This window comes from Gracilinanus agilis, chromosome 2 (genome assembly GCF_016433145.1).
Source record: "Gracilinanus agilis isolate LMUSP501 chromosome 2, AgileGrace, whole genome shotgun sequence".
NCBI classification, from domain to species: Eukaryota; Metazoa; Chordata; class Mammalia; order Didelphimorphia; family Didelphidae; genus Gracilinanus; species Gracilinanus agilis.
Genome location: NC_058131.1, coordinates 118,575,674 through 118,598,967, shown reverse-complemented (window position 1 = coordinate 118,598,967; position 23,294 = coordinate 118,575,674). Strand labels below are relative to the sequence as shown.

Sequence of the window (23,294 nt, the reverse complement as noted above, 5' to 3'; positions counted from 1 at the left end):
GCTGCCCTAGGGTAGTAGATTGCCACACCCTTTCCAAAAACCATGCTAATATTATATATACATATATATTTGAGCCTTGGCCATTATTTCCAGGATTGGTGGTATCTTCTCTCCTAAACCTCAACATACAGCTCCTGGGTAGGTAGTCAAAATACTCCTTGCTCCCCATTGGCATGTCATAATTACTTAACAATATCACCATTGAGGATCTTTGATGTTCTCCCAATCTAGACACTGGTTCCTATTATCTATTGGTGTCCAGGTCACTCTCTCTCCTTTCTTAAGGAGTTTAGTATCTCACTGTCTTCCAATCCCAATTCTTGCTCTTATATACTAGAGGCTTTCTCAACTCCATGATGGAACATTCTGTCCCCCATTTCTTCAATCTGCTCAGTTTACTTGATCGACTCTTCCATCCCACCTATGCTATAAATATACAGGGACAAGCACCCCCCTTGATTTTTGCCATTACTCAGAATTGTTTTACTTCCATTATCAAGAACTAAGAAATTCCTTTATCAGGTCCTAACCTCCTGTCATTCCAGGGCTCTCTGTGCTTTCCTTACTCCTCCATAAACTCATTCTTCAACCTCACCATGACTTCCAAGTTGACACCTCTTGGGGTATTTCCCAGGTTAATACTCCTGCTCTGGCTTCATTTTCCCTCCTTTCCATTAACAACTTGTTCAGCTCAACATTATATTCTCAGAATCCTTGATCTCCATGTTCTGTCCTGTGATTGTTTTCATTCCTTCCCCAATCTAGATCTTGACTATCTCCTTCATTTCTACATACAAGCTATTAAATGGAGTTGGAGCAAGGCATGCAATGGCACTGGCAAGGTCCACTAAAAATTTATATAATCTCATCTCAAATGGGCCTTCCCCACAATGATCCTTTTTCTGCTTCCTAATTAATTCTCTAGCCTACTCCCCATAAACTGGTTGTTCCAAACATTCTCTTCTCTCAAGACTCCCACACCATCTTCTTACTATTCGTCATGAGGTTTCCTCCCTTCTCTACATCTCATAGTCTTGTAGCATCATTCCCTCATTCTCTCATTATTTCCAGGCTTGGAGTAATAGATTGCTCTTCTTCTAGCCAAGGTGAACTCATACTTGTATCCTTGATCATATACTCTAGAGCAAATTACCCATACAATTATACCTTCTTTCTCTAATCTTCATTCTCTCACTATCCTATCCTTCAGTATCCCACTAGAGCTACTTTCTTATTTCCTAAGTGCCCAAGTCATGCAACTCCTTGAAAAACTCTTGCTAGATCTGACCATCTTCTCAAACTACAACTTTAGACATGAACAGCATACTCATGCCTGCTATTGTCTTTCTCAGCCAAACTCTTTAAAAAATCTTGCCTTTACTTATTGCCTCCACTTCCTATCTTCTTATTTCTCAATCTTTTGTAGGCCAGCTTCTGATCTTATTACTCAACTGAAACTACTTTCTTGAAAGTTACCAATGATCTCTTAATTGCCAAAAATAATGGGCTTTTCTTAATCCTCACCCTTTCTGCACTATTTATACTATTAACATCTCTTTTATACTTTCTCATATCTGGGTTCTTTTGACCCTGCTGTGTCTTGGTTCTCCAGAGTGCTACATTTCACACTGTTTTTCTGGATTATCATCCATATTCATTCTCCTAATATCAGAGGTACCCCAAAGCTCTGTCCTTCTCTTTCTACATTTTCTTTCTACCTTTTTCATCAGTTCCCACAGGTTTAATTATCATCTTCTTGCTGATGATTTCCTAAACTATATATTTAACCCTGGTGTATTAATCCTAAACCCTTAGACCTATCACCAACTGTCTACTGGACATTTAGAACTAGATGTCTCATAAGTATATCAATGCATGAATCAACAGAGTTTGTTCTTTTCCTCCCCAATCCCCTCCTCTTCCAAATTTCCAGTTATCCAGGTTCACAACCCCAGGTCATCTTCAACTCTGCACTCCTCCTTACTTGACACATCCAGTTGGTTGCAAAATCTTGTTTCTATCTCTACTGCATCTTTCTCATCTCTATCCTCTCTATATCCACAACTACCACTGAGTTTATGCTCACATAACCTCTCGCTTGAATTGCTCCTTAATTGGGCTTGTTGCCTCAAGTGTCTCCCCACTCCAATTTATCCTTCCCATAGATGCAGTAGTGATTTTCCCAAGTGATGCTCCAGTGACCACCATGGAACAAATGCTAAACTCCTCTGTTAGTATTCAGGCCCTTCATGACCTGGCCACAACTGAACTTTTTTGACATCATTCCACATCATTCCCCTTCATGCGCACTATGATATAGACAAATTGGCCTTCTTGCTGGTCCTCTCTCATAGCACTCTTCAGTATTCTTGCTTTTGAATTGTTTATTCCCCGCCCCCCCACATATCTGAAATGCCCTCTCCCTCTTCATCTATACCTCTTTGAATGCTGGGTTTCCCTCACAGCTTAGGTCAAGCATGACCTTTTACATGAAATGTTTCCTGATTCTCATAGCTATTAGTGCTCTTCCTCCTAAAACTACCTTGTGCTTATAGATATATGCTTTATACTCCCACCCTTGATCCCCAAGTAGGAACTGTTTTACTCTTTTTTTTGTATTTCTAGAACTTCTAGAAGAGAGAATGAAGGCAACAACTATGCATGATTCTGCCTCACTTAAATCCAACTCACTGGCAAGTCAAGATATCTCACCCTCTTCATGTTTTTGATCCTCTTCAGAAACAAAGGACAAAGGAACAGTTAGGTGGCTCAGTGGATAGAGAGCCAAGCTAGAGATGGGGGTGAGGTCCTGAGTTCATATCTGACCTCTGAAAAATTCTGTATGATCCTGGACAAGACACATTCCCCCAATTGCATTGCCTTTACTGCTATTCTGCCTTAGAAGGTAAGGGTTTTTGTTGTTGTTTGTTGGTTTTTTTTTAAGGACAAATAACAACAACCTGTCACATGTTGACCTTTATTGATTGACTGTGGAAAGTAGGTGGTTCAGTAGATGGAGTGCCTGGCCCAGAGTCTGGAAGACCCAAGTTCAAATCTGACCTCAGAAACTTACTGTGTGATCCTGTGCAAGCACTTTAACCCTGTTTGCCTCAGTTTCCTCATCTGTAAAGTGAGTTGGAAAAGGAAATGGTAAACCAGTCCAGTATTTTTGCCAAGAAAACCCCAAATGGGGTCAAGAAGAATTGGAAACAACTGAACAAAAATTATTTTTAAAACCACTCATAACATTTCCTAGCTGGGTGACTCTGGGCAAGTCACTGAACCCTAATTACCTAGCCCTTACTGCTCTTCTACCTTGGAACAAATCCTCAGTATTGATTCCAAGACAGAAGTATGAGGATTTTAAAAAACAAACAAACCACTTATAACACCAATCAGCCTTTTCCTAACTTGTTTCACTACTGACTTTATACTATTACTCAGAAGAATAGTCATCTCTGGTGCTGTGACTTCTCAGTGAGGTTTCAAAAGATAATACTTCTCCCAAGAAAGATAGATTGAACTTTACATGGGGCTGGCAAATGTAATGCAGGATTACTGCAAGAATCTCTTGCATTTGCAAAACCACCAGAAGTAACCCTGGCAGTTCAGGAAACGGAATGTTGACCCAGCCTGGCCCTGGTCTCATGGCCAAAAACTGTTAGAGCTGGGACTATAAATATTCCTGGAGAACCAACTATGGGGGATTTCCTTGACCTGACCCAGACATCCTGCTATCCCCTGCTTCTCCCCCTTGGGCCTTAGGAGGAGGGAATTTGGTGGGAGGAAAACATGGGAATTAGTTTACTTAGGCAGGCAGGGATACCCTAATCCAAGCCATTACCCTCATTTGTTAATTGGCTAGACCTTTCTACATCAGGACAGTGAAATTTATCCCTGGCTGAGAGGCTGGTTCCCTTAGCCTGACCTCTACTTTCTGAGACCCTCTCCCAACACTGGCCTTCATCTTTAGCAACAGTTTCCCAGACCTTAACCCTCTTCCCTCAGCTTACCCTTGCTTTAATAAACCCTTTGGCCTTTATCCAAAGAGCTTCTATTGATTCATTTATACCATCAACTAGGGCCAAAGCTAAAGAGGGAAAGATAGCTTTCCCTTGTTTCTTGAGGGGCTAAACCAGGCATCCATCTTGCTCAGGAAGTGAACCAAGTTCACTTCCTGTTGGCTTTCAGTTTCCATCAGGAGGAGAGGGGCATCTCACTCCTTACCTCAAGGAGCTTAGAGGCAACAGGGAGACTAACTTGAAACATTTCAGCTCAGGCTCACACAACCCTGGCTGACCCAAACCAACCTATACTGAAGTCATAGTCTCCTGTCTAGAAGACTCAGAAGAAGCTGGTACCACCCTGCCTCTAATATAAGCCTTATTAGTCTATTTATTTCTTTATTACACAAAGGAAGGAAAAAGGAGGAAACGGGCTTTTATTAAGGGCTTACTATGTACCAGGCATTGTGCTAAACTCCAAAGACATAAATACCAGAAGAAAGAAAGATAGTTCTTGCCTGCCCTAATGGAGCTTACACTTTCCTGAATGAAAACAATACAAAAGGAAACTGAAATGGGGTGGTGGGGGTGGTGGAAGAGGTCCTGCCTGGGACATAGTGGTAAAGGATTTCTGGAAAGTCAGAAGCAAAGTTATAGATGGGAAGGAAGGATAACTGCCCTTGTCCCCTTCTCAAATAGAAGCCCTAGTTGGAATTCACCAATGGGAGAAGGAGGCCAGCATGGAGGAGGGATATCTCCAAAGCAAGAAGATCCTAGGCACTGAGGCAGCTGAGTCAAGGTGCCCAAATCTCTAAAGTCAGAAGCAAAGTAAAGAGGCACATTTGTTCCCAGGGTGCCTTAAAATATTAAAAAAACAAACAAACAAACCAAAAAAAAAAACAAACCTCAGAACAACCAATCAGTCGATTAATAAATTTGTATTGAATGACTTTTGTGTATAATATACCATATTAAGCACTAGAAAGGAGGGGGCAGGGAACAAAGAAGTATAAAGCAATCTCTGCCCTCAAAGAACTTATTATATAGTTGAGGAAACAACACATACAAAAATATAATTAACAATAAAAGCAAGCATTAGGTCATATGGCTAAATGGATGGCATAGACAATGACTTCTCTAGGAGTTCTGAGGAGGAAGAGATTCTATCGTACTTCTGTGGTTAGGGAAGGCTTTATGAAGTGGGGTAGATTTGAGCTAAACTTTGAAGAAAGAGAGGTATTTAGGCTAAGTGAAGAGGAAATTGTAGGGGCTAGGGCAATGAGAAAGCTCAGTACTGAGAGAGGGCCCAGATCATAAATATTTAACACAACCTCTAATCCACTTTTTCTCTTTTTTTTTCATTCTTGTCATCATGTTAGAAATAATTGACCTTGGGGCAGCTAGGTGGCTTAGTGGTTTTAGAACCAGGCCTAGAGACAGGAGGTCCTAGGTTCAAATTTGGCCTCAGATACTTCCTAGCTGTAGGAACCTAGACAAGTCACTTAACCCCCATTGATTAGCCCAGGGGTCGGCAACATATGGCTCTCGAGCCATATCTGGCTCTTTTGAGGGCCAGATATGGCTCTTTCTGCAGGAGCTATAAAGTCAATTTTTTTCAGGTGCTGTTACAGGAGCACGCACTGTGAGCACTGTACAGCTCTCATGAAATTACATTTTAAAAAATGTGGCGTTTATGGCTCTCACGGCCAAAAGGGTTGCTGACCCCTGGATTAGCCCTTACCACCCTTCTGCCTTGGAACCCAATACACAACATTGATTCTAAGACAGAAAGTAAGGGTTTTAAAAAAATAAATAAATAATAGAGTTTGAGAAAGATTGAAATGACTTACCCAAGGGCACATAGTTCATAAGTGTGCCTGGCCTTGAACCCAGATATCCTGATACTGTTTGCTATATCATACTAAACTACTAAACTTGGCACAGTCATGGTCACAACATCTAGCCTTCGCCTTATCACTGTATCTACTATTGTTGTCCCTGTTATTATTGGTGTTACTATTGTATCTGGAATTATAGTATGTATTCCTCCTATTGTTATTGTTATTATTCCTGTTTCCAAAGTTAATCTGGAACTTATATCTACAATCCCTTACCACGTGGCCAATTTTTGAACAAAGGAAACATCTCTTAATTTTGTTGTTAGCACTGCCACTAGATTGTCTAGGCCTGCTTTGGCTCCTCTGATTGGTGAACATCAGAGCCATATTTTTTATTTCTTCCACCTCCCTGGCTTTCTGAGCTTCCCTCAATTGCTTTTTAAGCTCAGCAATCTCTTGATCTTTTTCAGAGTTTCTAGATGTTTTAGAGTCACTATCCTTTGAGTCATGGACATAAGCTGCTGTCTTTCTCAATTCTTCAATGGGCATGGTCTCCCATTGTGGGCAATGCAGTCTAAAATATGTTTGAATGTAATTTTGACTCCCTTTTACAAATTGCCTCCTGATATGCTGAATGTTGTCTTCAGCAGTCATGTCCCTAAACCCTAGGATAGTCTCTCCAGCTTCCAGAAGCCTGTCTAGGTATAAGCTTGGATGTTCCTCCTCCCCCTGCTTCAACTTTTCAAATGAGCCCCATGCATTTGATCGTTTGGCATGAAGTCTCATCACCTCTGCCAAGTCCTCCCTGCATCTCCTAAGATATGTCATGTTTGCATGAGATGACAGCTCTAGATCTTGATGTTGCTCAGGCCATGATGCTAGGTTGGGATTGGTCCTTGTCTCTATAATAAATTTAGCTTTTTCACTTGGGGTAAATAGTTCTGTTAAAAGGAGTTCCACATCTTCAAAATTCGGATTATACAGCCTGACTGCCTGTTTGAATTCCTTTATTGCCTTATGTGGATTTACGAAGAACTGGGGGAACCTCCTTTTTAAAATCTCTAGATCCCCTCCAGTAAATGGTTTATAGCCCTTAACGTGTATAATCCCAGCATCTGGTTGTACTATTGTCCTGTCTGTAATGGGAAGTATTGTTACAGGAGCTGCCTCTGCCCCTGCAACCTCTTGCTTTTCTGGGTTGTCCTTTTTAATCTCTTGTTTTTTTTCACCCCCTTTCTTTGTTGTGACCGTGCTTTCTATGATTTCCAGCTGCATAATTGTCCTGGCATCTAGTTCTTTCCCCTCCCTTATTTGTTTGTTAATTTCTATTAATATATTCCAACATCTGTTCCATAACCGGGTCTGTAACTTCAGTGTTTCCAAAGATAAAAGCCAGTATCTTCCTTAAAATCATTAGGGCTCCATAACAAGTGGCAGTCATGGCTATGCCTGTTGGTACATAAGCCAATGCCTCCCCTACAGTAATTGTCAGCCACAGATAAGTATCATAAAATTCTATTATTGTCCTAAAAAATTGGGGAACAGTGACAAATCAAAATGTGGCACAGGTTTGCCAAATCCCATACATTAAAACACCAGAGCACCCCAAGGTAATCATTGCTCTATTGAACATGTTGGCCATCTATCTCTTCTCCACTAGGTCCTATAGTACAAATCCTAGGCTGGTAGGCCAAAACTGTTATGATGATAATAGCAGATAATTTGGAGAAGCAGATAATGTGTCAGGGCCAATATTAGAGCTTCAAGTCAAGAGCCAGAGATTGACAGGCTTCAGTGAAGAAAGGAGGGGGCTAAACACTCCTGGCTCTCCAACCCCTCCCCCTCTAACTGCTACTGCTTCAGTTGGTAATGAAGACAGGAATAAGATTCTTCTGGTAAGTTTCTGTTATGGTTGAAACCCCAATGATGTTCCTTTTCTTTAATTTATATTCCTCTCAGGTCAGTTAGAGGAGTATATAGAAGCTAGCTATCTAACTGTTGAAGGACAGAGGAGATCTTCTTAAACTGGCAGCAGACAGGATTCAAACTTGATGTCCAGACTGAATTGTGAGTATTTCCCCCAAATAATTATCAGACCCAGATTTGAAGATAAAGGTTATATTAAGTAATAACAAGGAAACCTAGAGAAGTTAATGAAGGTTTTAGGATAATGAGAGGAGACCCTGAACTGTTAAGTAGATGCTGCCCTTCCCCCTCCCCACAGGAGAGGATGAAGCACTTAACTGAAACTGGCACTCTTGTTATTAATGAATATCTTTACTCTCTAATTGTTGATATAAACTAACTCTATTATACAGGCTAATCCTTATGTAGTAACCACACTGGCTATGCCACTATGGCCTCTCAAGTGAACCCCCAAGTATGGAGAGGTAAGCAGGGTGTCTGCTCACTTCCACCTCCACCAAATAACTGACTCAAACCCTGCTCAACTGCCCCCTCACCCAAAGTTCTCCAGGGGGTCCCCTCGAATTCTGGGTGAGGCTATCCCTGTACCTTTGCAAGGATTCCATGCTTTGCATCTTCACACAACACTTACCCAAGGGCACATAGTTCATAAGTGTGCCTGGCCTTGAACCCAGATATCCTGATACTGTTTGCTATATCATACTACTCTTTTACCTTTTGCTAACTCTTTCCTCCCTGGGAAAATTATCTTAAGATACCTTAGTCACATGTGATGGAACTGATAAAAGAAATAAAGGAAAATACTAAAGTATAAGTTAAATGTTTTACATAAATAATAGATTTTTTAAAATCTAATTTATTCTTTTTTTTTAATGTGCCATAAGTAATGGGAAGGTGATAAATGAGTAGAAGTTGCAATATGGTTTAATGCAAAGAATGCTGGATTTGTAGAGAGAACCTGGGCTTGTTTTCTGACTTTAAAACTTAAACACCTTTGTGCCCAGTGAACAAGTCCCTTAAGCTCTCTGGGATCCCATTTCCTCACCTGTAAAATGAGGGAGTTGGACTAGATGATTTCTGATAGTCTTTTAATTTTTTAATTATTATTAACTAATCTGTTGGTTGGTTACATTAAAATTCCCAGGTATCTTACTGTCTCCCCTCTCCTCCTTGAACCATAAAAAAAAATCACCTGATTAGAAACACCTTGTGTTTCTAATTTTGAAAAATTGTTGTGCCTTTTTGGAAAATTTATTTATTTTTAAACATTTTTCAGAATTTTAAGTTCCAAATTCTTTCTCTCCCTCTCCCTTGGGGATGGTGAAGGCAAGCAATATGATGTCAATTATCCATATGAAATCACATAAAACATGATTCCATATTAGCCATATTTTTTTTTAAAGAGCAAGAAAAATAAAGTGAAAAAATTATTCTCAGAGTTCAACAGTTCTCTTTCTGGAGGAAGAGAGCATTCTTTTCATATGATCTCATTTTAAACATTAAATCTATTATGCTATGATCCTAAGTTGACTGAGCTTGTCTACTATTTTAAGTGGACTTGGCTTTGAAATTTGGTGACACAGGTTGCTCCTGGTGCCAGGTTTTGAGGCTATGATCCTGCTACAATCCACCTTTCACTCAGCTGCCAAGACCACCTTCCTAACAGATTGGCATTACCTTTCTTTGTATCTGCAGTGTGTAAGCACAATGCCTAGTACATAGCAGGTGTTTAATAAATGCTTATTAACTTGTTAAACTTGACAGGTGTGACTGCCTTGGTCCCAACCATTCAGGGGGATCCCCATTGCTTCTAAGATAAAACATAGACTCCTTAGCCTGATATTTAAGATCCTCCACAGACTCAGTGAAATCTGGCTTTTTCATTTTGGTTTCCCATGCCTCTCCTTCAGTCTTCTTACACCCAATTCTCCATTTACTCTGTGATCCAATGGCATTGGCCTCCTTGATGTCTCTCGCTCCACCTGACTTGGAGCATTTTCCCTGGCTGTCTTTTATACCTGGAATGCTCTTCCTCCTCATCTCTAATTGCTACCTTCCCCGGCTCTCTTCAAGTCCCAACTAAAGTCCCATCTTCTACAGGAAGTCCTTCCCCAGACCTTCTTAATCTTAGTGCCTTCCCTCTGAGATCACCCCCAAATTATCATCTCTCTGTCTCTATTTTGATTCCCATCTGCCTCCTTTTGAGCCATGCAACAACACCCCCATGGTACATATAATTGTGGTAAAAGGGGAGTGTTTGTTCTGAAATATCTCTGAATCCAGAGGATAGGGAGACATTTTTTAATTTATTTATTTAATTTAGAATATTTTCCCATGGTTACATGATTCATGTTCTTTCCCTCTCCTCAAACCCCGCCCCCCATAGCCAACACACAATTCCACTGGGTTTTACATGTATCATTGATCGAGACCTATTTCCATATTATTGATAGTTGGACTAGGGTTATCATTTAGCATCTATATCCCCAATAATATCCTAGGGAGACATTTTGAAACCAGCCCAGTGACTCTAGGATCTGATTTGATGTGGCATCCCTATGGTAGTCATAACATAGACTGGATCTCTAACAGTGTCCTTGGAACTTCATTAGTCTTCAGAGATTCCTTCTAATGGGACATTCCAATAAATACCGTGAGGCATACAGATTCTCAGGTGGTGAGGACTAAGCATCTCTAGCCTTTTTTCCCACATTCTTCTCTGAGGGAGACTTGATTTCCTGCCAGGAAGGAAAGTGGGAGGTTGGGGCCAAAAGCTTGGCCACTTTGTTCTCTTGGGACACTGTGCTAGAAATCTATCTATCTGTTTCCTTAAATATTACTTCTAGATGATGAGATTTTCAGGTTCAAGCTAAATTTTTTTAATTTTATTTTTATTGCCATTTTATGTTTGTCATTGTTGTGAGAGCAAACTCATGCATAACCCAAACCCCCTAAATAAAACCATAAATACTCTGGTGTGAAAGACAACTCCAATTGTCCTTTCTCTGGAGGTGGGTTGCATTCCCCATCATAAGTCTTTAGAGAGTAGCCAAGTCTTCACAGATAATCATCATCCAATATTGCTAGTACAGTGTACAATATTCTCCCAATTCCTGCAGATCTTTCTAGTTTTTTTCTGAAATCATCTTGCTTATCATTTCTTATAGCACAATAATATCCCATCACCAATATGTACCACAATTTGTTCAGTCATTCTTTTTCATATGATTACTGATAGCCTTGAGTTCTTCATCTGAAAATTCAAGCTAAACTTCTGATAGTCATTACTTTGATGAGAAGAAAGAGGACCCCAAGTTTGATATCCAAGGCTTGACAATCTTTCTACCAAATACCAGTTCCATAATGAACGCACATAGAAATCCGTTTCTCCAAGACAATAGCTCGTCAGAAATTAAAGAAGATTACAAAGGATAATATTTACCAGACAATATAGATTATCCTTTGTAATCTTTACTTCTATACTATAGAGTGAAGAAACTCTGTCACTGGGAGTGAGGAAAGTCAGCTCACTTGAGAGCAAGTCCTAGATCTCCTCCAAGGAGAAGATTCTCTTGGCAAGTAGGGGATTGGGACATGATGGAGACTCCCTGCTCCTCTTCTATCCATTTCTTCACAGTCTTTTCCTTCAGCAGCCTGAAATGAGGTTGATGTCTTCCAAAGGCTTCTCTCTGGAAGATGGAAGTCAGAAGCAGTCAAAGCGACTGCAAAGACTGAAATGTCTAGACTAGAGCACGTCCAAAGGCTTGAGGAAAGTGAAGCTCTCGCTTAAGGGCAGTGCACTGATCTCCAGCCCTGAAGAAACAGTTCCATACTAATGGGTTTGGGGCCTTGGGTTGCAGATATCTTGTTTGTACATGGTCATTCGCGCTTGTTTCCCCCTAGACAGTGAGCTCCCTGATGGCGGGGACCAGTTTTGCTGTTGCTGTTGCTATTTTGTTTGTTTGTTTTTTTTTTTTCTTTGTATTTTTGGCACTTAGCCCAGCTTCCTAAATGCTAGTTGACCGACTGATTCAGGAATTCTACATTCCAGTCAAACTAGCTGTTATCTAAACTTAACATTCTATCTACTACCTCTGAGCTAAATATGTGCTTGTGGAATTTAATTTAACTTCACTATTTGGACATCCTATAACGCTACCATGTTACCATGGTATTTAGTCATTCTAGATACATATCCTAAGACTCATACATTTCAATACTAGTTTACTATAATGTAATTGAATCACTATTAGTGAACTAAGAATTACAACTCATGTCTATAAAAACACTTTTCTCACAACAATTCTAAGAGGTCCCAAGTAATACAAATGTCATTTCTTGATGTCAGGAAGACCTGAATTCAAGTTCTACCTTGGCTACATCCAGGCTGCATGACCCTGGGAAAAGCACTTAACCTCTCAATGCCCTACACCAGTGATGGGCAAAGTCCCCCATATCCAGATGTAGTGATTAGGGAATTGCTTAAGGCAGTGAAGGGAAAACTACAGCCTGGATCTGGCCCAGGGGGAATAGTTTGCCCCTATCTCTAGACTACAAATTCCAGATAAGTTGCAGCCTTTTATGGGGCAGTTAGGCCACAGTGGATTGAGTGCCATCTCTTCCTGAGTTCAAATCTGAATTCAAACAGTAGCTCTGTGACCCTGGTAAAGTCTCTTAATCCTATCTGCCTCAGTTTCCCATCTATAAAATAAGCTGGAGAAGGAAATAATAAACCATTCCAGTATCTTTGCCAAGAAATCCTCAAATGGGACCATGAAAATTGGACCCAACTGAACAACTAGTGCAGTCATATATTGGTGGAGAGAGTTTCTACTGATAAAATCAAATATATGAACAAAAAAAAAAAAATCCTTTCAAACACATGAGACAACTGGCTCAGAGAACGAGGTCATTAACTTTCCCATGCTCCCACAGAACCTTAACTCCTGTCTTCTGACTCTCCTTCCAATGCTCTTCCCATTTTCCTATGTGGTCTCAGTTGATTTCTGATTCCTTTTTACCATAAGTAACTACTATTAAATATCTAAGCATGAAATACAATTAAAATGATTCATTAGAAAAACTTTTTTAAATGTGCTTTTAGGTATTTTAGGCTAAGTGAATCTTAAAGAAAATGTCATGAATGTCACTAATTTTTACTAAAATTTACTAATAATTTATTAATATAAATGTTAAATACATAATTAAAATACCATTCATTAATTTATTAATATTGTATAATGCACAGAAACTGGTACTAACAGAGACTGGCCTTAAAAAACAAACAAACCTTACCTTCTGTCTTAGAACCAATACTTAGTATTGGATCCAAGGCAGAAGAGCAATATGAGCTAAGCAGTTGGGATTAAGTGATATGCCCAGGGTCACACAGCTAGAAAGAAGTCAGATTTGAACCCAGGAATTCCCACCTCCAGGCCTGGTTCTCTATCCACTGACCCTAGCCCCAGAGATTGGTTTAAAAAAAAAAAATCTGGGTAATATAGATTCCGTCACTAATAGTTGATGTTTGATTTTGGCCACGTAGTTTGTTGTTAGTTCATTTTATAACGATGAAAAATGACAACTTTGCAAATTTTGTGTCAAAGGTATTTAAAGTGATTTTGCAACCAGTCTCTACAGATTATTTTCTTGGTTCCTTAGAACAAGTTGGAAGATAAACTTTGGTCAGTGTATTATACTATGCCCTTTGTAATTAAATAACTCAAGATAGTGTGTGTTTAGTAGAGATTTAAATTCCAAACCTGATTAAAAAGAGCTGTTAAGACTTGCAAGATTAAAAAAAAAAAAAAAGTCCTGTTAAATGTTATTAGCCAAATTCACACACATTCTGGGGCCATCAGAAGCAGCATGGTGTTTGTGGATTGAGTACAGCTGGATCTGGAACTGGGCCACCTCAATTCAGATCACATCTTTGACACTTATCAGCTGGGTGCTGGGCAAGTGCACCCTCTGGGCTTCACACTGCTCTCAACGTTGCCCAGGCTGCCATCTCTTCCCTACCAAATCATGGCTGGGCTGCGCTAGGCTTTGCTTTTTATAAATAGCCATTGATTAAATGGAATATTCACAGTCATTATCTCACATACGTATCTCACAGATTCTAATCATACAGTTTGGAAGGTAACTTATTAAAGTAATAACTACAAATAAGATATTATACTTCAATTTCCAAGTGGCTTCCATCCAACGAACCGAACAAAGATAATGTATCCAACACAACAGTCTTGATATTGCCCCTGCACGCTGAAATAATCAATTCCGGACCAAAAAAAGAAAACTTCTAGATTTTGCTCAGCCATAGGATGAATTGCTTTTAATTCTTAGTTCAGAATGAATTTATTTTAAAATGTCTTCTTTTACAAATACATCTTCTGTGTCCTTTCTGGAAAAAAAAAATCTCGTGTTCCTTCTAAAAAAATATTATATGCACACACATACATATATGCACATGCAAGCATACACAAACAGAGAATATTTGAAGGTTTTGGCAAGGGAACAGCTAGGTGGCTCAGTGGTTGGAGCAACAAGTGTGGAGTACATAGGATTTGGGTTCAAATTTGGTTTCAGACACTGAAATCTGTGTGACCCTAGGCAAATCCCTTAACCCCGTTTTCCTAGCCTTTGCCCTTTTGTCTTAGAGTGTTACTAAGACAGAAAGTAAGGGTTTAAAAAACTGGAAAGAAAGTTTTGGTAGGAAAGCAGGGAAAAGTCTAAGCAACCTTTTGTTCCTAGGATGGAATATCATTAGCACCACTGACCAATTCATGAAGGAATCATTAAATGTATACAAGAATTTCCTTTTCCCTCTGTCCAGAAACTGAAGGTGTTTTGTTTTGTTTTTAAACAAGATTTAGGGGGCAGCTGGGTAGCTTAGTGGATTGAGAAGCCAGGCCTAGAGATGGGAGGTCCTAAGTTCAAGTCTGGCCTCAGCCACTTCTCAGCTGTGTGACCCTGGGCAAGTCACTTGACCCCCATTACCACTCTTCTGCCTTGGAGCCAATACACAGTATTGACTCCAAGACGGAAGGTAAGAGTTTTTAAAATAAATAAATGAATGAATGAATAAAATAAAAAAATAAAAAACAAGATTTAACAAACACACCACAAAATCTTTGTCCCCGCACTCACAACCAGATCCTAAAAGATAACAAATCTTTGGAGATGAAACTTGAAATCACTCAAATACAGGGTGGAGAGCTCAAAAGATAATGAAAGAGCTTCTGCCCTTAAGAAACTTGGAATATTAGACAAAGAGAGAAGGACCAGTCCTGTCATTTTATTGGTTTTAGAAATTCCTGGATGGGCAAACTCCCTGTACCAATCCCGGATGGCATCTTCTCTGCAATTTATAGTCTTAAGAGAGTTGCTTAGAGAAGTGATATCAAAGTCAAATAGAAACATGTCATTAATCCCTAAATAAGAACCCCCGCAGTATAATATTGACTTTGTTTTTAAATGTAATATTTGGATGAAGATTATCTGTGAAAACTTGACTACTCTCAGCAATGTAATGATCTGTGACAATCCTGAAAGATATATGTATGTATTTACATATATATACCTTCAGAGAAAGAACTGTTGAAGTTGTCTTTCACATCAATGTATCTTTGATCTTATTTTGGGGGTTTGGTTTTTGCTCTTACAACAATGATCACTGTGAAAGTGTGTTCCATAAATGAAAATAAAATAAAAATATTAAAAAATTCTAAAATGTAGTCATGGGGCAGCTAGGTGGCTCAGGTGGATAAAGCAACAGGCCTGGAGTTGGGAAGACTTGGATTCAAATTTGACCTCAGATGTTAACTGGCTGTGTGACTGTGAGTAAATCATTTAACCTCAATTGCCTAGCCTATACCACTCTTTTTCCTTGGATCCACTACTTAGTATTGATTCTAAGACAGAAGTAAGGGTTTTTAAGAATGTAACATAAATTATGTTTTATTGTATCTTGATTTTGTTAAATTTTTCCCAATTATTTTTATTTGGTTCAGGCCACACTGGGAAGTATTGTGGGCCACTTGGAGCCCTGGATCATGTGTTTGATGCCTCTGGTTTACAGTTTACAGAGACTTTCAGTATCTTGTCCAGAGTCATACAGATAGTATATGTCAGAGGACAATTCGAATCTTCCTGGTCCTGAGCCCAGTCTCCATCCATGACTCCATGTTGCCTTGCATGATGAAGATACATGAAAGGAGGAAGGATACAGAGCAGTTCATTACTGCTCTACCTACAGTAAATGTAATTAGATTCACTAAGCCTCTATTTCACATGCACCCGAGGTAAGACCCTGAATGTGGCATTTGTTCATCCTTTGTTTCAGAGGACTACTGGCATCACAGCCGGATGTCCCCTCTGGACTGAACTGGATTTAAGTGAAGCATTGTTGCAAAAAATGGTCAGCTTCACTCTCTCCTAGTGGCAGGATAAAAGTCAGGACGAGTGGTGACCACCCAGGATGTGGTGGATGACCATGGCTTCTTCAGTGTCTGACCAAGCTCTAAGTGCGTCACAGAGCCTGCTTCTGCTGCCTTCATGGCCTTTGGAAGAAATGATTCCCATTCATCCATTCCGCCAGAGAAATCTGCACATGCTTGAGGTAGAATCCTCCTAACTCAGCAGTGGATTCGAGGTCTTTCTGGTATATTCAACCTGATTTGGGCCATTTGCAGAGATGCCCATTATTCATTATTTTTTAAAATATTTTCCCATATTTACATGTTTCATGTTCTTTCCCTCTCTCCCAAACCCCCAACCCCCTGTAGTTGACACACAATTCCACTGGGTTTTACATGTATCATTGATTAAGCCCTAATTCCATATTATTGATAGTTGGGTTAGAGTTATCATTTAGTGTCTTCATCCCCAATCATTATTCAGCTTTTTGGAGCCATAGGTGAGAGATGAGTGCCAGCCAAACACCAGAGGTGGATGAACAGCCTTGCAAAGGGTTTGGTGAGCCCTCACACCAGAGACACCAGTTTTCCTTGAACACCCTGTATACCCTACTATACGAGGCACTGGGAATACAAAGACAAAAACCAAACCATGGGGATATAAAACATATATATATGATATGTATATATATGTATATATACATATATATGTATGTAAATTCAAAGTATTACAAAAGTTATAAAAAGTGAGTTCAAGAGGGAAAGAGGAAGCTAATGATTGGAGGGGTTTATCAAAGGTGCTTGAGATGAGCCTTGAAAGAAGCTTGAAATTCTACCTGGACTAGATGAGAGAGGAAGAGTACTGCATACATGGAGGACTACATATGCAAAACACCAGGGATTGGTATAAAATGCTGCTGATATGACTAAAGGAGAGTAAATGAGGGAAAAGAATGTGAGGTAAGACTAGAAAGATAGACAGGAGCCATATTGGGATGGGCTTTATTCTAGAGGAAATAGGAGCGCCAACGAAGATTTTTGAGAAGGAAAGTAATATGGTCAGATTTGTACTTTAATAGTATGAACTTGGAAGCTGTGCAGGGAATTATTTGGAGAAAGGAGAGACTCTCTAGGAAGTCTCCAGATCCAGAGGGACCAATTGGAAGGCTCTTTCAATAATTTCATGAAAGGGGATCAGGTCCTGAACTGTAGCAGAGATGAAGTGGAGGACAGAAGGGTATATTGTGGAGGTAGATTCAACAAAACTTGTTGCTTTTTTAAGTGTTGGGAGGATGAAGGAGAAGGAAAAGTCAAGAATGACTCAGGTTCAGAACTAGCTAACTGGAAAGTGGGAGTCGTCATAGAAATACAAAAGTTTGGTGAAAATTATAATGGATTTTATATTATATTATATTCATTTTATACATATGTACCAAGTTTGAGAGAACTACAGGACATCCAGGAGGGAAGATGTCCACCAGATAGTGACTAAAGCTTAATGGAGTTGAAGAGAGAGATTAAATGTGAGTTCTTCATGAGCAGAGATTGTTTTTCCATTCCTTGTTTCCCATTGCCTAGTACAATGTTTGACACATGATGTGAACTTAATAAATGCATGTTGATTGACTGGACAGGTAGATATAAAAACTATAGAATAGACTATCAAGGTAGAAAGGAATCAGGTTAAGAAGGGCTTTGAAAGCTTTACAAATTTTTTTAATTGTTCTAAAATCAATACTGTATATTGATTCTAAGGCAGAAGAAGAGTGGTAAGGGATAGGCAGTGAGAGTTAAGTGACTTGCTTAAGGTCACCCAGCTAGGAAGAGTCTGAGGCTTTGAATGCTTTTTTTAAAATTTGAAACATTTTACTTAATTAACTGATTTAGAATATTTTTGCATGGTTACATGAATCATGTTCTTTCCCTCCTCTCCTCCCACCCCCTTCCTGTAGCCAACGAGCAGTTCCACTGGGTTTTACATGTGTCATTGATGAGACTTTGAAAGCTTTTGAAAGAGGATTTAAAATCTGATCCTACAGGCAGGAGGGAGTCACTGGAGTTTATCGAAGGTAGCAGGTGGGGTGACATGGTCAGAACTGTACATTAAAAAGATCAGTTTGATAATTGAGTAGAGAATAAACTGAAGGGGGAGTGATTTGAAGGAATGAGACAAACTAGAAGGACTTCGAAATGAGGTAATTTGGACTTGTGGTGGAGTGGTGGCCATGTCAGAGGAGAAGGTAAAAACAAGAGATGTTGTGAAGATGGAATCAATAGGGCTTAGCAACAGATTGAATATGAAAGGAATGAGAAATCCAAGACAACACCAAAGTTGTAAGCCTGGGTAACTGGGAGGTTGGTGGTACCCTGGAAAGTAATAAGGAACATTTAGGAAGTTATCTATGGAAGGAAATGAATTTTGGATATGCTGATTTTAAGGTATCTATAGGATATTTATTTTGAGATATCAAATAGGTAGATTGTAGATGCAAGAGTGTGAGGCTGTTGGCTTTGTACAACTCTGCCTCACTTAAATCCAATTTATATGCCAGTCAAAAGATATCAGTGATGTCATTTTGGACCTTGTCAAGTAAGAAAGACAACCACCAAGCAATTATTATTATTATTGTTATTAACAAAAAACCTAAAGAGAGAATATCAAAGAGAAGAGGGCGATTGACAGCGTCAAAGGCTGTATGCAGAGATAATCAAAGAAGATGCAGATTAAGAAAAGGTCAGTAGAATTAGCAGTTAGGCACTGGTAACTTTGGAAAATACAGTTACAGTTGAGTGATAAGGTCAGAAGCCAGAGTACAGAAAGTTAAGAAGGGTGAAAAAGGAAGTAGAAGTACTGATTATAGATGACCTTCTCTAGAAGTTTTGCTATGAAATTGAGGACAGATATGGGAAAATATCTATTGGGATTGGGTGAGTCAAATGAAGGGTTTTAGAGGATCGAGGAGAAATGTGTGTGTGTAAATAGGCAGTACTGATATATTCAGTAGAGAAGGAAAGATGGAAGAGTAATGAGAGTATAGGGATGATGGCAGAGACAATTTACTGGAGAAGAAAGGATGGAATGGGATCATTTGTGCATGGTAAGAGATTTGCCAGGGAAAAGGGAAGGAATCTCTCTTCATGTGAGACAGGGTTGAAAGAAAAGATACTGGGGAAAGACATCAGAGACATGTGAGATGAGGAAGAGGTAAGAGGGAGCTCTTAGCAAGTGGATATAATTTTTTTAGTGAAGTATGGAGTATGGTCCTCAGCCAAGATGGTGGGGGCAAGGGAAACTATGGAGGCTTGAGGAAGGTAGAAAAGATTTGGGAAAAGAGTTTGTCTTAAGTAGAATAGTGAATCAATTTAGGAGATGTAAAAGTATTGTCTTGCTATGGCAAAAAAAAAAAAAAAAAAAAAAAAAAAAAAGGCCCAGCTGAGATTTTTGAACATAAATTTGTTGTGAACCAAGCCAGCATGGTTTTGTGATTTTCTCCAGCTTAGTTTACATGAGAAAAAGAAAAGGCATTGGACAGTGGAAATATTCCAATGTTAAGACCTGGCAGAGCAAAGGCCTCGACAGAGACCTTTGAGTTGAACTGATTTTCCAAAGGGTCAAGATGGGGAAGGAAGGAGAGCATAGCCAGTGTAAAGAGAAATAGCCCCAGAAAGAGGCTGAATGAGGGGAGAGGACAAAGGATAAGATTAAGGGTAGCAAAGAAAGGGAAGAGATGAAATGACAATAGGATGTGATCTGATAAAGGAATTTCGGAATTCTTGAACATATATATGGGAGATGGCAAAACCAAGGGTAGGACTCTGTGTGTAGCTGAGGTGGGGTGGAGAAGTAGGTCATGGGAAATGTACTCATTTGAGGAATTAGAAGGTTAGGGTGTTTGGGAGAGTGTATGTTGAATTCCCCTGGTAGGAGGGTAGGTGTTGGGGAAGAGAAAAATTCTGTGACCTAGATATTAAAATCACTGAGGAAAGGAGGTTGTCCTCAAAGTTGGTAGATGACAGTTACCAGAATCTTGACTGGATGATAAATGGTGAATTGGGTGAATCTCAAAGGAGAGGTTTACTCAAGTCAGAGGGAGAGGGAGTTCCTACAAGGCAATAGGGAGCAAGGAATATTCTAATTCCACTACCTTGATTAGTTGGGGGGGAGGGGGAGGAGTGTGAATGAAAGGAAAATAGTGTGGAAAGGGTAGCCAGAGAAGCTGGATATCAGTGAATGCTGGTAGACTAAAGGAGTGAGAAAGGAAAAGATTTTAAATGAAAACAAGTTGCTACCTCTGGAGCAGACATTCCAAAGAACGTGGTAGAAGGAGGTAGGTAGCTTTAGAGGAGGATATTGAGGGATGGGGCAGTTGGATTTCAGAGGATGGAAATAATAATAATAGTAGTAATAGCTAGTACTTATATAGTTCTATGAGCTGGAAAGTGTCAAATGCTTTACAATTATTATCTCAGTTGATCCTTATAACTTCTCTACTACTAGCAATGCAATGATCCAAAACATTTCTGAGGGACTTATGAGAAAGAACACTATTCACATCCAGAGAAAGAACTGTGGGAGTAGAAACACAGAAGAAAAACAACTGCTCGATCACATGGGTTGATGGGGACATGATTGGGGATGCAGACTCTAAGCAATCACCCTAATGCAAATATTAATAATATGGAAATAGGTCTTGATGTAAAACCCAGTGGAATTACTTGTTGGCTATGGGGTGGTGGGAGTGGGGAGGAGGGGAGGGAAAGAACATGAATCATGTAACCATGGAGAATATTCTAAATTAATCAATATTAATTAATATTCTAAATTAATCAATTAAATAGACATTTTCAATTCAATTGATCCTTACAATTACCTTGGGAAGTAGGTGCTATTAATATCCTCATTTTACAGATGAGGAAACTGAGGCAGATAGGGTAACTTGTTCAAGGTCACACAACCAGCAAGTATCCGAGGCTGAATTTTAACTCAGCTCTTCCTGACTACAGAAAAAGGAAGTTGGGGCCAGCTTTTGGAGGCCCTTGCATTCTTCTCTAAAGAATCTAGGCATAGTAGAGCCAAGATGGTGGAGAAGAAGCCAAGATGATGGAGTAGCAGGGAGCAAAAGCAGCCAAGTTCCCATTCACAAAACTCACTCCTCCAAAAAAACCTAACAATGAGCCAAACTGAATTCTGACAGGGAAATCCAGAAAAAGTCACGGCAAGTCCTTTGTTCGGCCCAGGTTGGCATAAGGAGAGAGAGAAAGAGACAGGAGAGAGAGAGAGAGAGAGAAAGAGAGAGAGAGAGAGAGAGAGAGAGAGAGAGAGAGAGAGAGAGAGATCTACTAACACTGGAATGGAGTTGTGACAGGGACATAGTACTCCAGCATCCAAGGAGAGACCTGCACAAGAGGAAATGCCAGACCTATACTGGGTACCCTGGATCCATATTGAGGGTAATGTGATGGGAACAAGTGCTATCTGGAAACTTTGTTGCCCACTATGCAGTTCTGGGTCATAGTCCTACCTGTTACAAGAGTGTTCCCTAGTAGAGAGCAAGTTCAGAAATAAGCAGCAGTGGTTTGGTTCAAATCCCAGGGCAGAATGGGATCTCAGTTCCAGCACCTACCCCATCTTGCAGAGGAATAATCAGAGAAGTAAACCTAAACCAGTGGGGAGCCAGTAGTTCTGTTATTCTGAACCAGCAGAACTTTCTAGCTAGCTGATAGGGGCTAAGTTCAGGAGGATCCTATTGTTTTTTTGACTCAAACCCAGGTCAACTATTTGCAAAGTTCAGACTCAGGAGGCAGCAATCAGATTTTGCCTTGGATCAGACCATTTTGGAAACACAAAAAGCTTTCAGTCCCCAACTTTTGCCTGAGAGCTTGGAATAACACAACACTCACCCAAGGAAGAGGTAATAGGACCAATCTAGACTTTCCCTCCAAAAGTGGCATTTAGTTCTGCCCCAACTTTAAGTCCAAAGTCAGGAAATAGGTTGAAAGAATGGGCAAAAAATAATAACAGCTAAAATTTATATAGAGTTTACTGTGCCAGGCACTATGTCAAGGACTTTACAATTATTATCTGGTTCAATCCTCAACAACCCAGGGCTGTAGGTGCTATTAATATCTCCATTTTTAGATGAGGAAACTGAGACAAATAGAGGTTCAGTAATTTGTCCAGGGTCACATAACTAGTAAGTATCTGAGGTTGGTTTTGAATCTAGGTCTTCCTGATCTCCAAGTCCAGGTGTTCTCTCCACTGTACCCCCTAAGGAAAAAAGAACTCCAATATAATGGGCTCTCATGGTAGTAGGGACAGTAGGGACACTCATGATACAAATATAAAAGAGAGTGATTCCAAAATACTTACAAGTAAGGTCTCAGAGAAAAAAACACAGCTTGGACAAAAACTCAACTGAAATTCCTGGAAAAGATGAAGCAAGAGGAAACAAAGAAAGAGAGAGAGGGAGAGAGGAAGAGAGAGGAAGAGAGAGAGAGAGAGAGAGAGAGAGAGAGAGAGAGAGAGAGAGAGAGTTAGTTTTATTAATAGAATGAAAGAGAAGAGGAGAGAAAAATCAGATGGAATAAAGAACTGGAAAAGGGGATTAACAGCTTGGTATAAGAAGAACAAAACCTTGCCTAAGCAACAAAATTGCTGAAAAATAGAATAAACCTAATAGAAACCATGAATCCATGAAACGATAGTCAAGAGAAATTAAAGCAAAATCAAAAGACTACAAAATAGAGGAAAATATAAAGTGTCTCTTGGCAAAAACAACTCACCTGGAAAAAAGATGGTGGAAAAGTACTGGTATAACTTATTCAGACTATTTACCACCTTGGAGAGGGTGAGGGGAAGAGAGGATGGGAAAAAATTTGAATCCTAGAATGTCAGAAAACAATTGTCAAAAATTGTTTCTACATGTAATTGAACATTTTTAAAAAGAAAAGAAAAAGAAAACAGATGGAAGAGAAAAAAATTGAAGAATCATTGGACTATCTGAACACCATGACAAAGAAAGAAAGAAAGAAAGAAAGAAAGAAAGAAAGAAAGAAAGAAAGAAAGAAAGAAAGAAAGAAAGAAAGAAAGAAAGAAAGAAAGAAAGAAA

General features: G+C 39.5%; 1 protein-coding gene across 1 annotated transcript in view; it reads left to right on the top strand.

The window, feature by feature from the left end:
- Positions 1-23,294, top strand: part of LOC123233356 (N(4)-(Beta-N-acetylglucosaminyl)-L-asparaginase-like) — a 141,612-nt gene that overhangs the window by 111,023 nt on the left and 7,295 nt on the right. The window lies entirely within an intron of this gene.